This window comes from Coregonus clupeaformis, chromosome 16, assembly GCF_020615455.1.
Source record: "Coregonus clupeaformis isolate EN_2021a chromosome 16, ASM2061545v1, whole genome shotgun sequence".
NCBI classification, from domain to species: Eukaryota; Metazoa; Chordata; class Actinopteri; order Salmoniformes; family Salmonidae; genus Coregonus; species Coregonus clupeaformis.
In genome coordinates this window covers 44,159,829-44,173,684 of record NC_059207.1, presented here as the reverse complement: position 1 = coordinate 44,173,684, position 13,856 = coordinate 44,159,829, and positions in this window count along the sequence as shown.

Here is a 13,856-nt window from a genome sequence, read left to right as displayed (position 1 = left end):
CATATCTCATCATTCCATTTGTCTTGTCTTGTCAATTACACACACCTGGTTCATATTCCCCTCATTAGTACATGTATATGTGTTCCCTCTGCCCCTTGTCCTTGTGGGTGATTGTTTCATGTGAGATGAGTGTAGCTCGGTGGAGCTACCTGTACTTTGTATTCCCAGGGTATATTTTCCTCATGTGCCTGTATTTGTTCCAGTGCGCCTGTTTTGCGCACTGGACTGTTGACGCTATCCAGCGTAACTGTGTACTACGGAATAAACTCTGTATTCTGTGATTTACCCTCCTGCGCCTGACTCCTTCAAATCACACTCTCACAATGGACCAAGGGTTTGGTGCACAATTTTGTACTAAGCTTGGTGAAAGTATTAGGCCTACAACTCTGGTTTTTGTTAGTTTAAGGCATGCACATTTGGAACTATATCAAGTTACAGCTATACACTTTTACCTCTACTATGATGTATACATCATAGTAGAGGTAAAAGTGTATAGCTTTGTGTAAAGCAGAGTTAATTTAGGCCAAAGGCACCTGTGTACTGTAATTGTGACATTACTAGGCCTTTTTACAAAACCCCATATTAAGCCAACAGGACCAGGAAACACCATTTTTAGTAAATGTAAACAGGAAATAGTTTCTCTAAACATAGGCCACTCAGTTAGAGGGTCTATGCACATACAAAGCACACGTCACAAGTGTAAAAACTTTGTCTACGTCATATGCGTGGAGTTATTGCACATAAATAAAAGCATGTATACAGTATGCGTATGAACCACAGTGATGGTGAAAATCAGACGGATGTGGGAAGGATGTTTCATGTTGTTGTTGATCTGGAAATGTGATAACATTTTCATTACAAACAAGGATAATTCTTTTTGATGACACTATTCTGGGGAAACTGAGCTTTTGAGTGTCAAGAATCTGTTGCAACAGTCATTGCAGTACTGTCTTACACTTCTATGTGATGCTTGTCCCCCTCAACTGACAAATCATTGTGCTATCTGACTTAAGGCAATGTCATTGTATAGCATTGTGAGGATGTTACCACTGGATTTTACCAGGATTACTTAGCCCCCCACGTTACACTCTTAGAAAAAAAAAAGCTGCTATCTAGAACATAAAAGGGTTTTTCAGCTGTCCCATAGGAGAATCCTTTGAAGAACCCTTTCTGGTTCCAGGTAGAACGCTTTTGGTCAACCTGGACTCAGGGGTAGACGTAGCATAGTAAATGTAAATCCGGGGGACTCCAATTAGTATGACATGTTACGTTTCATATGGTATGTATTAATATGTCCCCTGTAGCTCAGTTGGTAAAGCAAGGCACTTGCAACGCCAGGGTTGTGGGTTCGTTTCCCACGGGGGGCCAGTATGAAAATGTATGCACTCACTAACTGTAAGTCGCTCTGGATAAGAGCGTCTGCTAAATGACTAAAATGTTAAATATGTGGATGTCCATCATCCATTTCGTATGATATGTTACGAATTGCAATTCATACAATATGTTCAGAATTTGCTAAATGTATGATATGTAACGAATTCCAATTTGTTGTGGCTAATGTTAGGTAGGTGGCTAACGCTAACATTAGCTAAGTGGATAATGTTAGCTAGGCTAGGGTTAGGGGTTAGACGAACTCATGGATACCATTTTTATGTCTCTGCAGTTTGAAGGAAGTTGAAGGTAGCAAATCGTTAGCTTAGGGCAAATGCTGAAAGTCAATTGGTAATGTATGTACTAGCCAGCTCCTCTCAAAAGCAGGGAAATAGACATTCTAACAAATCCAAAGCTGTGTGGCTAGCACTTTGCACACTCAGTATTCTTTACAAGTATATCTTAGATCAGGGTTCTTCAATTCCGGTCCTGGAGGGCCGAAACACCTCTGTTTTTCATCCTCTCCTTCTAATCAGGGGCTAATTCAGACCTGGGACACCAGGTGAGTGTAATTAACTACCAGGTAGAAATAAAAAACAGAAGTGTTTCGGCCCTCCAGGACCGGAATTGAAGAACCCTGTCTTAGATTATAATATTTAAATTATAGTTGTTTTTAAAGCTTGCTTTTTTTTTGCTGAGCATTTCATTCACCCGCTGTGATGGTGGGCGCAAGGATAAGCTGTGCTCGAGTGTAAACACAGTTGACCAACTGACACAGCAGGACAGCAGCAGTTTTGAACAAGTTCACTAGATATCAACCCTTACAAAAAAATATTGCCGTTTTGAAACTGCAGGAAAAGTGCAGTAACTGCAGTCGACTGTGGTATTTTGGCGCAGTAATTGCAGTTTTACTTCAGTGTACTACAATTTTTATTTGTAAGGGAAGTAAGCAAAGTGTGGGAAAAGTACATCAACAGACTCGTCCAAAGCAATATTTTTACCTCGCAACCGTGACTGAAGATTGTTGACACTGCTGGAAGTATTTTCAAGCTATTCGCTAGCTTACGTTAGACCACGTAGCTAGCTACAGTGGCTTCAGAAAGTATTCACACCCATTTACCTTTTCAACATGTTGTTGCGTTACATCCTAAATTTAGATTTATTTTTGTCACTGGCCTACACAAAATACCCCATAATACACAACTAATCTTCTCCTTTCCCCCTTCTGATAACCAGGTGGCGAATCACATCTCTGCATGTCTGGCAGACATATCAGTATGGATGACGGATCACCACCTCAAGCTGAACCTTGGAAAGACGGAGCTGCTCTTCCTCCCGGGGAAGGACTGCCTGTTCCATGATCTTGCCATCACGGTTGACAACTCCGTTGTGTCCTCCTCCCAGAGTGCGAAGAGCCTTGGCGTGACCCTGGACAACACCCTGTCGTACTCCGCTAACATCAAGGCGGTGACCCGATCCTGTAGGTTCATGCTCTACAACAGGGGTGTCAAACTCATTTTAGCTCAGGGGCCACATGGAAGAAAATCTATTCCCAAGTGGGCCGGACCGGAAAAATCATGGTATATATCACTTAAAAACAACAACTTCAGATTGTTTTCTTTGTTTTAATACGATCAACATACAACATAAAGCTGGAGCCTGAGGACAGTGTGTCCAAAATAGTACAAGCACAACATCACTATTAATCATAAAACACGTCAAGTTTATTTGAAAATTCTAAAGAAAAAGAACACACAAACACACAATGCCTCAGTGATTAACAGAACTGTTTCACAGATCACAGAACTATATCAGGGTGTCATTTCTCAGGCAGAAATGTAGATAAAAATAATGAAATCCTGTTCCCCAAACAAGTGCAAGTACCACAGAGTCAAGAATAGGTTAAATATACAAATAAAATAAAATCAATTAAAAACAATAGCACATCAACATAAAAACATATAAACATAAAGCTGGAGCCTGAGGACAGTGTCCAAAAGCACAACATCACTATTAATCATAAAACACCTCAAGTTATTTGAAAGTTCTGAGGACAAAGAACACACAAACACACAATGCCTCAGTGATTAACAGAACTGTTTCACAGATCACAGAACTATATCAGGGTGTCATTTCTCAGGCCGAAATGTAGATAAAAATAATGAAATCCTGTTCCCCAAACAAGTGCAAGAACCACAGAGTCAAGAATAGGTTAAATATACAAATAAAATAAAATCAATTAAAAACAATAGCACATCAACATAAAAACATATAAACATAAAGCTGGAGCCTGAGGACAGTGTCCAAAAGCACAACATCACTATTAATCATGAAACACCTCAAGTTATTTGAAAGTTCTGAGGACAAAGAACACACAAACACACAATGCCTCAGTGATTCACAGAAGTATATCACAGATCACAGAACTATATCAGGGTGTCATTTCTCAGGCAGAAATGTAGATAAAAATAATGAAATCCTGTTCCCCAAACAAGTGCAAGAACCCCAGAGTCAAGAATAGGTTAAATATACAAATAAAATAAAATCAATTAAAAACAATAGCACATCAACATAAAAACATATAAACATAAATCTGAAAGCGTTGCTCAAACTCCTGTAACAGTCCCGTTATTTTATCTTTGAACCGCTTCATGTCTGCCACATGTTGGGTCGCGCACACATTTTTCAGACAGAGGAAGTGAGCTGCATCACCACCGGCAAGTTGCGTCTCCCGCAATGACAGCTTCAACTTGAAAGAACGTATGCTGTCATAATACTGTGTGACAACTTTGTTGCGCCCTTGCAGCTGTTTGTTCAAGTTATTCAGGTGCTCTGTAACATCCACCATAAATGCAAGGTCCTGCATCCATTCTGCGGAATGAAATTCTAACACTGGTTTGCCCTTTTCTTCCATGAACTGTTCAATTTCTTCTCGTAAATCAAAGAAACGCCTCAGCACAGCACCTTGGCTTAACCATCTTACCTCAGTGTGGTATGGCAGGCCATAGATGTGGTCTTTCTCTCTGAGAAGGCTGTCAAACTGACGGTGATTCAGGCTTCTGGATCGGATGAAATTAACAGTTTGGATGACCACCTTCATGACGTTATCCATCTTTAATGACTTGCAACACAAAGCCTCCTGGTGCAAAAATACAGTGAAAAGTCAAAAAATCACGTCCTCCATTTGCAGATTGCACTTTCTCTCTGAACTTTGTCACAACGCCTGCTTTTTTTCCCGATCATTGAGGGCGCACCATCTGTAGCCAGGCTGACAGCGCGGGACCAGTCCACTCCGACCCTGTCCAGCGCGCCCGACGAGTGCGGTAAAAATATCAGCTGCTGTCGTTGTATCTGTCATCGGCACCAACTCCACGAACTCCTCGGTGACGGTCAATGTGTCATCAACTCCGCGGATGAAAATGGTCAGTTGTGCAACATCTGTAATGTCCGTGCTTTCATCAATTGCAACCGAAAACGCAATAAATGACTTTACTTTTTGCTTCAACTGTCTGTCCAAATCCACTGAAAGATCGGAAATCCTGTCTGCAACTGTGTTTCTTGTCAGGCTGATATTTGCAAAAGCCTGCCGCTTTTCAGGGCACACAATCTCCGCTGCCTTCATCATGCATGTTTTTACAAATTCACCCTCACTAAATGGTTTTGAAGCCACTGCGATTTCATTAGCAATGAGGTAGCTAGCTTTCACTGCAGCGTCACTGATGTCTCGGCTGTGAGTAAACACAGACTGCTGTTTCTTCAGACCCGCCAACAGTTCATTCACCTTCTCTCATCTCCGCTGTCCTTGAAAGTTGTCATATTTGTCGGCATGAAGACTCACATAGTGGCGACGAAGGTTATATTCTTTCAGCACTGCAACATGCTCTGAACACACCAAACATACAGCTTTCCCATTCAATTCCGTGAATAAATAGGATGACCATTTTTCTTGGAACACTCTGCACTCTGCGTCCACTTTTCTCTTTTTTGACAGAGACATATTGGGGCAATGAGGGTGCCAAAGCACATAATGTTAAAAGTAGAAGCCGTAATAAATATCGCGGGCAAAACAAAGTAGCTCATTGGCTGCACGTGCTTGACCTACTTGCTCTGCCCCGGTATAAACAGTTTGCTTGCTTAACACAATTGCGCCATCCAGTGGACGCAATTGGAACAGCAGTTTATTGGAAAAAAAAATCAAAATCATCTCATGGGCCGGATTAAACCCGTTTGCGGGCCTGATCCGGCCCGTGGGCCGGACGTTTGACACCCCTGCTCTACAACATTCGGAGAGTACGACCCTGCCTTACACAGGAAGCGGCACAGGTCCTAATCCAGGCACTTGTCATCTCCCGTCTGGATTACTGCAACTCGCTGTTGGCTGGGCTCCCTGCCTGTGCCATTAAACCCCTACAACTCATCCAGAATGCCGCAGCCCGTCTGGTGTTCAACCTTCCCAAGTTCTCTCACGTCACCCCGCTCGTCCGCACACTCCACTGGCTTCCAGTTGAAGCTCGCATCTGCTACAAGACCATGGTGCTTGCCTACGGAGCTGTGAGGGGAACGGCACCTCCGTACCTTCAGGCTCTGATCAGTCCCTACACCCAAACGAGGGCATTGCGTTCAACCACCTCTGGCCTGCTGGCTTCCCTACCTCTGCGGAAGCATAGTTCCCGCTCAGCCCAGTCAAAACTGCTCGCTGCTCTGGCACCCCAATGGTGGAACAAGCTCCCTCACAACGCCAGGACAGCGGAGTCACTCACCACCTTCCGGAGACATTTGAAACCCCACCTCTTTAAGGAATACGTGGGATAGGATAAAGTAATCCTTCTACCCCCCCCTTACCCCAACCCAGCCCCCCCAAAAAAAAATATATATATATATATATATATATATATACATTGTAAAGTGGTTATCCCACTGGCTATAAGGTCAATGCACCTATTTGTAAGTCGCTCTGGATAAGAGCGTCTGCTAAATGACGTAAATGTAAATGTAAATAATGTGAAAGTGGAATTATGTTTTTAGAAATTTTTCAAAATTAATTAAAGATGAAAAGCTGAAATATCTTGAGTCAATAAGTATTCAACCCCATTGTTATGGCAAGCCTAAATAGGTTCAGGAGTAAAAATGTGCTTAACAAGTCACATAATAAGTCGCATGGACTCACTCTGTATGCAAAAAAGTGTTTAACATCATTTTTGAATTAATACCTAATTTCTGTACACCACACATACAATTATCTGTAAGGTCCTCAGTCAAGCAGTGAATTTCAAACACAGATTCAACCACAAAGACCAGGAAGATGTTCCAATGCCTCCCAATTAAGGTCACCTATTGGTAGAATTAAAAAAACTATAATAATAATACTTTTTAAAAAAGCAGACATTGAATATCCCTTTGAGCATGGTGAAGTTATTAATTACACTTTGGATGGTGTATCTATACACCCAGTCACTACAAAGATACAGGCGTCCTTCCTAACTCAGTTGCCGGAGAGGAAGGATTTTATTTTATTTTATTTGAAACCGCTCAGGGATTTCACCATGATGCCAATGGTGACTTTAAAATAGTTAGAGTTTAATGGCTGTGATAGGAGAAACTGATGATGGATCAACAACATTGTAGTTATTCCACGATACTAACCTAATTGACAGAGTGAAAAGGAGGAAGCCTGTACAGAATAAAAATATTCCAAGTCATGCATCCTGTTTGCAATAAGGCATTAAAGTAAAACTGCAAAAACTGTGGCAAAGAAATTTACTTTATCTCATAAATACAAAGCATTATGCTTGGGGCAAATCTAACAACACACCACTGAGTACCACTCTTGTCACGACTTCCTCCGAAGCTGCCTCCCCTCCTTGTTTGGGCAGGCTTCGGCGTTCGTCGTCACCGGCCTACTAGCCACTGCCGCTCCATATCTCATCATTCCATTTGTCTTGTCAATTACAAGACAATTACAGGAGTCATGTGTACCCCTTCTGTCGCAGGCTGAAACGGCGGCTAAGGAAACATACCCCCGGGGTATATACGTCCCTCCACTTCACCCGCCTCCTCAAGTTTCTTCTTTGTGAAGAAGAAAGACGGTGGTCTGCGCCCTTGCATTTATTATCGACCACTGAACAAGGAGACGATCAGGTTTAGTTATCCTCTCCCCCTCATTCCGTCAGTGATCGAGTCAATGCATGGGGCGCGCTTCTTCACCAATTAGATCTCAGGAGTGCGTACAACCTGGTGCGTGTTCGGGAGGGGGATGAGTGGAAGACAGCATTCAGCACAACCACAGGGCATTATGAATACCTGGTGATGCCCTACGGTTTAATGAATGCTCCATCCGTCTTCCAGTCCTTTGTGAACGAGGTGTTTCGGGACATGCTTGGTCACGGTGGAGTGGTCTACATCGATGACATTCTGGTGTATTCCGCTACGCGCGCCGAGCATATGTCCATGGTTCGCAAAGTGCTGGCCTGACTGTTGGAAAATGACCTTTATGCCAAGGCAGAGAAGTGTATGTTTTTCCAGCAGTTCGTCTCCTTCCTCGGATACCGCATTACCACCTCAGGGGTGGAGATGGAGGGGGATCGCATTTCAGCCGTGCATAATTGGCCAACTCCCACCACGGTTAAGGAGGTGCAGTGCTTTCTGGGCTTTGCCAACTACTATCGGAGGTTTATCCGGGGCTTTGGCAAGGTTGCAGCTCCCATTACATCTCTGTTGAAGGGTGGGCCATCCCGGCTCCGCTGGTCTGCTGAGGCTGACCTGGCCTTCAGGAAACTGAGGGGTCTGGTACTGGTCCACCCCAATCCATCACTACCGTTCGTAGTGGAGGTGGATGCGTCCGAGGTAGGGATAGGCGCTGTCCTTTCTCAACACTCGGGCACGCCACCCAAGCTCCGCCCCTGTGCCTTTTTCTCTAAGAAGCGCAGCCCGGCGGAGCAGTACTACGACTTTGGTGGTGATCGGGAGCTGTTGGCTGTTGTCCGAGCTTTGACCGTGTGGAGGCATTGGCTCGAGGGGGTGAAACACCCTTTCCTCGTCTGGATGGACTACCGTAACCTGGAGTACATCCGGGCAGTGAGGAGGCTGAATCCTCGCCAGGCCAGGTGGGCCCTATTCTTCACCCGATTCGATTTTACACTATCATACATCCCAGGTACGAAGAACGTGAAGGGAGATTCATTGTCACGGCTGTATGACACAGAGGAGAGGCCCAGAGACAACACCCCCATACTCCCGGCTTCCTGCATTGTGGCACCGGTAGTATGGGCGATGGACGCGGATATAGAGCAGGTATTATGCACAGATCCATCTCCACCTCAGTGTCCAGCTGGGCTGCGGTACATGCCTGCTCTTATCCGTGATCGTCTGATCTACTGGGCACACACGTCACCCTCCTCTTGTCACCCAGGTATTGGTCGTACAGTGCACTGCCTGACCAGAAAGTACTGGTGGCCTACCTTGGCTAAGGACGTGAGTGTGTATGTCTCCTCCTGCTCGGTGTGCGCCCAGAGTAAGGCACCTAGGCACCTCCCAGCGGGTAAGTTACAACCTTTACCAATTCCACAACGACCATGTTCTCATCTAAGTGTTGATTTCCTGACTGATCTTCCCCTCTCCCAAGGTAACACCACCATCCTGGTCGTTGTGGACCGCTTTTCCAAGGCCTGCCGCCTCCTTCCTCTGCCCGGTCTCCCCACGGCCCTGCAAACTGCGGAGGCCCTGTTTACACACGTCTTCCGGCACTATGGGGTACCAGAGGATATTGTGTCTGACCGAGGTCCCCAGTTCACATCCAAGGTCTGGAAGGCGTTCATGGAACATCTGGGGGTCTCGGTCAGCCTGACCTCTGGGTTCCACCCCGAGTCTAATGAGCAGGTGGAACGGGTAAATCAGGATGTGGGTAGGTTCCTGCGGTCCTACTGCCAGGTTCTTGCCATGGGCCGAATATGCCCAGAACTCTCTCCGGCACTCCTCCACTAACCTAACGCCATTTCAATGTGTGTTGGGTTAACAACCGGTTCTGGCACCAGAGCCAGACCGAGGCTCCTGCGGTGGATGACTGGTTTCGGTGCATGGAGGAGACGTGGGACGCTGCCCACGTCCACCTCCAATGCGCCGTGCGTAGTCAGAAGGCCAATGCTGACCGCCACCGCAGTGAGGCCCCGGTCTTCGTACCGGGTGATCGGGTCTGGCTCTCGACCCGGAATCTGCCACTCCGCCTGCCCTGCCGGAAGCTGAGCCCGCGGTTTGTGGGGCCATTTAAAGTCCTGAGGAGAATCAACGAGGTCACCTAAGGTTATTACTTCCCCCCGATTACCGTATTAACCCCTTGTTTCATGTGTCTCTCCTCAGGCCGGTGGTGGCTGGTCCGCTCCAGGAGTCTGAGGTGCGGGAGGTCCCTCCACCTCCTCTGGACATCGAGGGGGCCCCGGCGTACTCCGTCCGTTCCATCCTGGATTCGAGGCGTCGGGTGGGGGGCCTTCAGTACCTCGTGGAGTGCGAGGGGTATGGTCCGGAGGAACGGTGCAGGGTCCCGGTGAGGGATATCCTTGATTCCTCCCTGTTGCGGGATTTCCACTGTCGCCATCCGGCTCGCCCTGCTCCGCGTCCTCCTGGCCGTCCCTGAGGCCGGGTCGGCGCGCTGCTGGAGCTGCGCGTCAAAGGGGGGTACTGTCACGACTTCCTCCGAAGCTGCCTCCCCTCCTTGTTTGGGCAGGCTTCGGCGTTCGTCATCACCGGCCTACTAGCCACTGCCGCTCCACATCTCATCATTCCATTTGTCTTGTCTTGTCAATTACACACACCTGGTTCAAATCCCCTCATTAGTACATGTATAAGTGTTCCCTCTGCCCCCCTTGTCCTTGTGGGTGATTGTTATTTGTGAGTTGAGTGTAGCTCGGTTGAGCTACCCGTACCTTGTATTTCCGGGGATATTGTTCCCTGTGTGCCTGTACTTTGTTGATGCTATCCAGCGTAACTGTGTCCTACGGAATAAACTCTGTATTCAGGGATTTACCCTCCTGCGCCTGACTCCTTCAAATCACATTCTCACAACTCTTAATATTCTCAAGCATAGTGGTGGCTGCATCATGTTATGGGTATGCTTGTCATTGGCAAGGACTAGGATGTTTTTTAGGATAAAAATAAATGGAATAGAGATAAGCACAGGCAAAATCCTAGAGGAAAAACGGGTTCAGTCTGCTTTCCACCAGACACTGTGTCATGAGCCCTCTCACTCCACCGGGTTACCACCTTAATGTGTTTCCACTATCTTCCACTCTGCTCATCTCTCTCTCTCTACTCAGCCTAACGAGCTCCACCTGTCCCTGCTCTGCTCGGCTCTAATTACTCTGCCAGCTGCGCTGCATTACCCACTAACCTCTCCCAGTATTTAAAGTCCCGTCTCTCAGCTCTCCTTTGTCAGATCGTCTGCAAAGCTCACACCCGGAACCTGTGTGCTCGCGCTTCTGGCTCACCCTTGTTTTGTGACCCCGGACCTGCCTGATTCTTGGATACTCTTCTGCCCCAGGAAAACCAGACCTGCTTTCTGCCATTACGACTCCTGACTACTCTTCGACCCCGGACTTCTGGACCACCAACCACCGGCGTCATCGGACGCACCGCTGCCACTGGGGGGGGGCACAGACCCAGCACATTGGACGGGATACCCCTGGAGCCTTCACTCACTCCCTACTTCCCTTCTCCCTTAAGTTTTAATAAACTTTCTGGTGTGACGCAATTGTGGTCCTCTTGTCGTCTGTCTGAACCGTGACAGTACGATCTGACCCTCATGGACTCAGCGCACACTTCCCCCGACATGGAAACCGAAGAACCTGAGCAACCCACCGCCATGCTACGCCTGGAACACACTGAGAGAGAGCTAGGCCGCATGAGCGGCGACATCACCTCTCTGCTTCAGGTCGGCCAGTACCTACTAACTCCGCCCCTGACCTCTCCCATGTCCCAGAATGCTACCATGGTCTCAGAGAAGTGTTTAACAAAGCAAGAGCCACATCTCTGCCCCCTCACCGACCGTACGACTGTGCCATCGACCTCCTCCCTGGAACAGCCCCTCCAAGGGGCCGTCTTTATTCGTTGTCTGCTCCTGAAAGAAGGTCCATGGAGGACTACATCAATGACTCTCTGTCCACAGGATTGATCCGTTCATCTTCATCTCCGGCTGGTGCTGGCTTCTTCTTTGTGGGGAAGAGGGACGGATCTCTTCGCCCCTGCATCGACTACAGGGGACTCAACGACATCACAGTGAAAAACCGTTACCCTCTCCCTCTGCTCACCTCTGCTTTTGAGTTGCTCCAGGGAGCCACTGTTTTTACCAAGTTGGATCTCAGAAACGCTTACCACCTAGTGCGGATCCGGGAGGGAGATGAATGGAAGACCGCATTCAATACACCAACAGGCCACTACGAGTATCTGGTTATGCCTTTTGGCCTCACCAATGCTCCTGCTGTGTTCCAGGCTCTAGTGAATGATGTACTGCGGGACATGTTAAACAAGTTTGTCTTCGTTTACCTGGATGACATCTTAATCTACTCCAGAAACCTGTCTGAACACACCCGCCATGTCCAGCAAGTCCTTCATCGTCTTCTGGAGAATTCCCTCTACGCCAAGGCAGAGAAGTGTGAGTTTCACGTCAAGACAGTGGCCTTCCTGGGGTACATAGTGGCAGAGGGAAGTATCCAAATGGATCCTGCCAAAGTATCAGCAGTCACGTCATGGCCAGTTCCGGAGAACAGAAAGAAGCTGCAACAGTTTCTGGGGTTTGCTAACTTCTATAGAAAGTTTATCCGGAACTACAGTACCGTTGCTGCCCCTCTCACTGCTCTAACCAGCACCAAGCAACCCTTCACCTGGACCCCAGCAGCCGACAAGGCCTTCAGTACCCTCAAGGTAAGGTTCACCTCCGCTCCCATCCTCCAGATGCCTGACGTGGACCGGCAATTCATTGTGGAGGTGGACGCCTCGGATGTGGGAGTTGGTGCTGTGATTTCTCAGTGGGCTGCGGAGGATAGGAAGCTCCATCCCTGTGCCTTTTTCTCACGTCGGTTGTCCCCCTCTGAGTGCAATTACGACATAGGGAACCGAGAGCTGCTGGCTGTGAAGCTTGCCTTGGAGGAGTGGCGTCACTGGCTGGAGGGGTCCACCATTCCATTTCTCGTTTGGACCGATCATAAGAACTTGGAGTACATCCGCACGGCCAAACGGTTGAACTCCAGGCAGTCCCGCTGGGCCCTGTTCTTCACCAGGTTTAATTTCACTCTGTCATACCGGCCTGGATCACGCAACACCAAGCCAGACGCCCTCTCCCGTCAATTCCAGAAGGATGACAACCCCTCCAAGGATCCTGTGTCGATTCTGCCAAGTCCCTGCATCGTAGCAGCTCTGACCTGGGCTGTTGAGGAACAGGTGCTGGAAGCTCTCCGTAACCAGCCCGGTCCCAGCACTTGCCCAGCTGACCGCCTTTTTGTCCCCGAAAACCTAAGGTCCCAGGTCGTTCAGTGGGGACATGACTCCCGCCTAGCTTGTCACCCTGGCTCCACCCGCACTTACAACCTGCTCGCCCAGAGGTTCTGGTGGCCCGCTCTGAGAAAGGATGTACGGGAATTCGTCCCAAGCCTGCCCCATCTGCAACCAACACAAGTCGTCCTGCCAGCCCCCAGCCGGATTGCTGCAGCCCCTGCCTGTGCCCAGACGTCCCTGGTCTCACATCGCCCTTGACTTTGTCACGGGGCTGCCCCCTTCAAGGGGCAAGACCGTCATTCTCACCATAGTTGACCGATTCAGCAAGATGGCACACTTCATTCCCCTCCCCAAGCTCCCAACCGCCAAGGAGACCGCCCAGGTGGTCCTGGAACACGTCTTCCGGATCCACGGACTGCCAAAGGATGTAGTTTCTGACCGTGGTCCACAATTCTCCTCCGCTTTTTGGAAGGAGTTCTGTCACCTGCTGGGAGCCACAGTCAGTCTGACTTCCGGATTCCATCCCCAATCCAATGGGCAGTCAGAGCGGGCAAATCAGGAGCTCGAGAAGGCACTGCGATGCATGACTTCACGCAACCCCCACTCCTGGTCGCAGCAATTGACATGGGTGGAGTACGCACACAATTCTCTGACCTGCTCTGCCATCGGTATGTCCCCTTTCCAATGTGTTTATGGATACCAGCCTCCTCTATTTGCCAGTCAGGAAGGGGAGGTTACTTGCCCATCTGCACTTGCGTTTGCCCGTCGATGTCGCCGCACCTGGTCACAGGCCCGAGCCACACTTCTCAGATCCGTTGCCAGCTACACTACCGGGGCCAACCGTCGGAGAATCCCTGCTCCCACCTACCATGTTGGTCAAAGGGGTGTGGTTGTCGTCAAGGAACCTGCCACTCAGGGTGGAGTCGCAGAAGTTGGCACCTCGGTTCATTGGCCCATTCCCTATCATAAGAGTGATTAGCCCAACTGCTGTCCGGCTCCAACTGCCT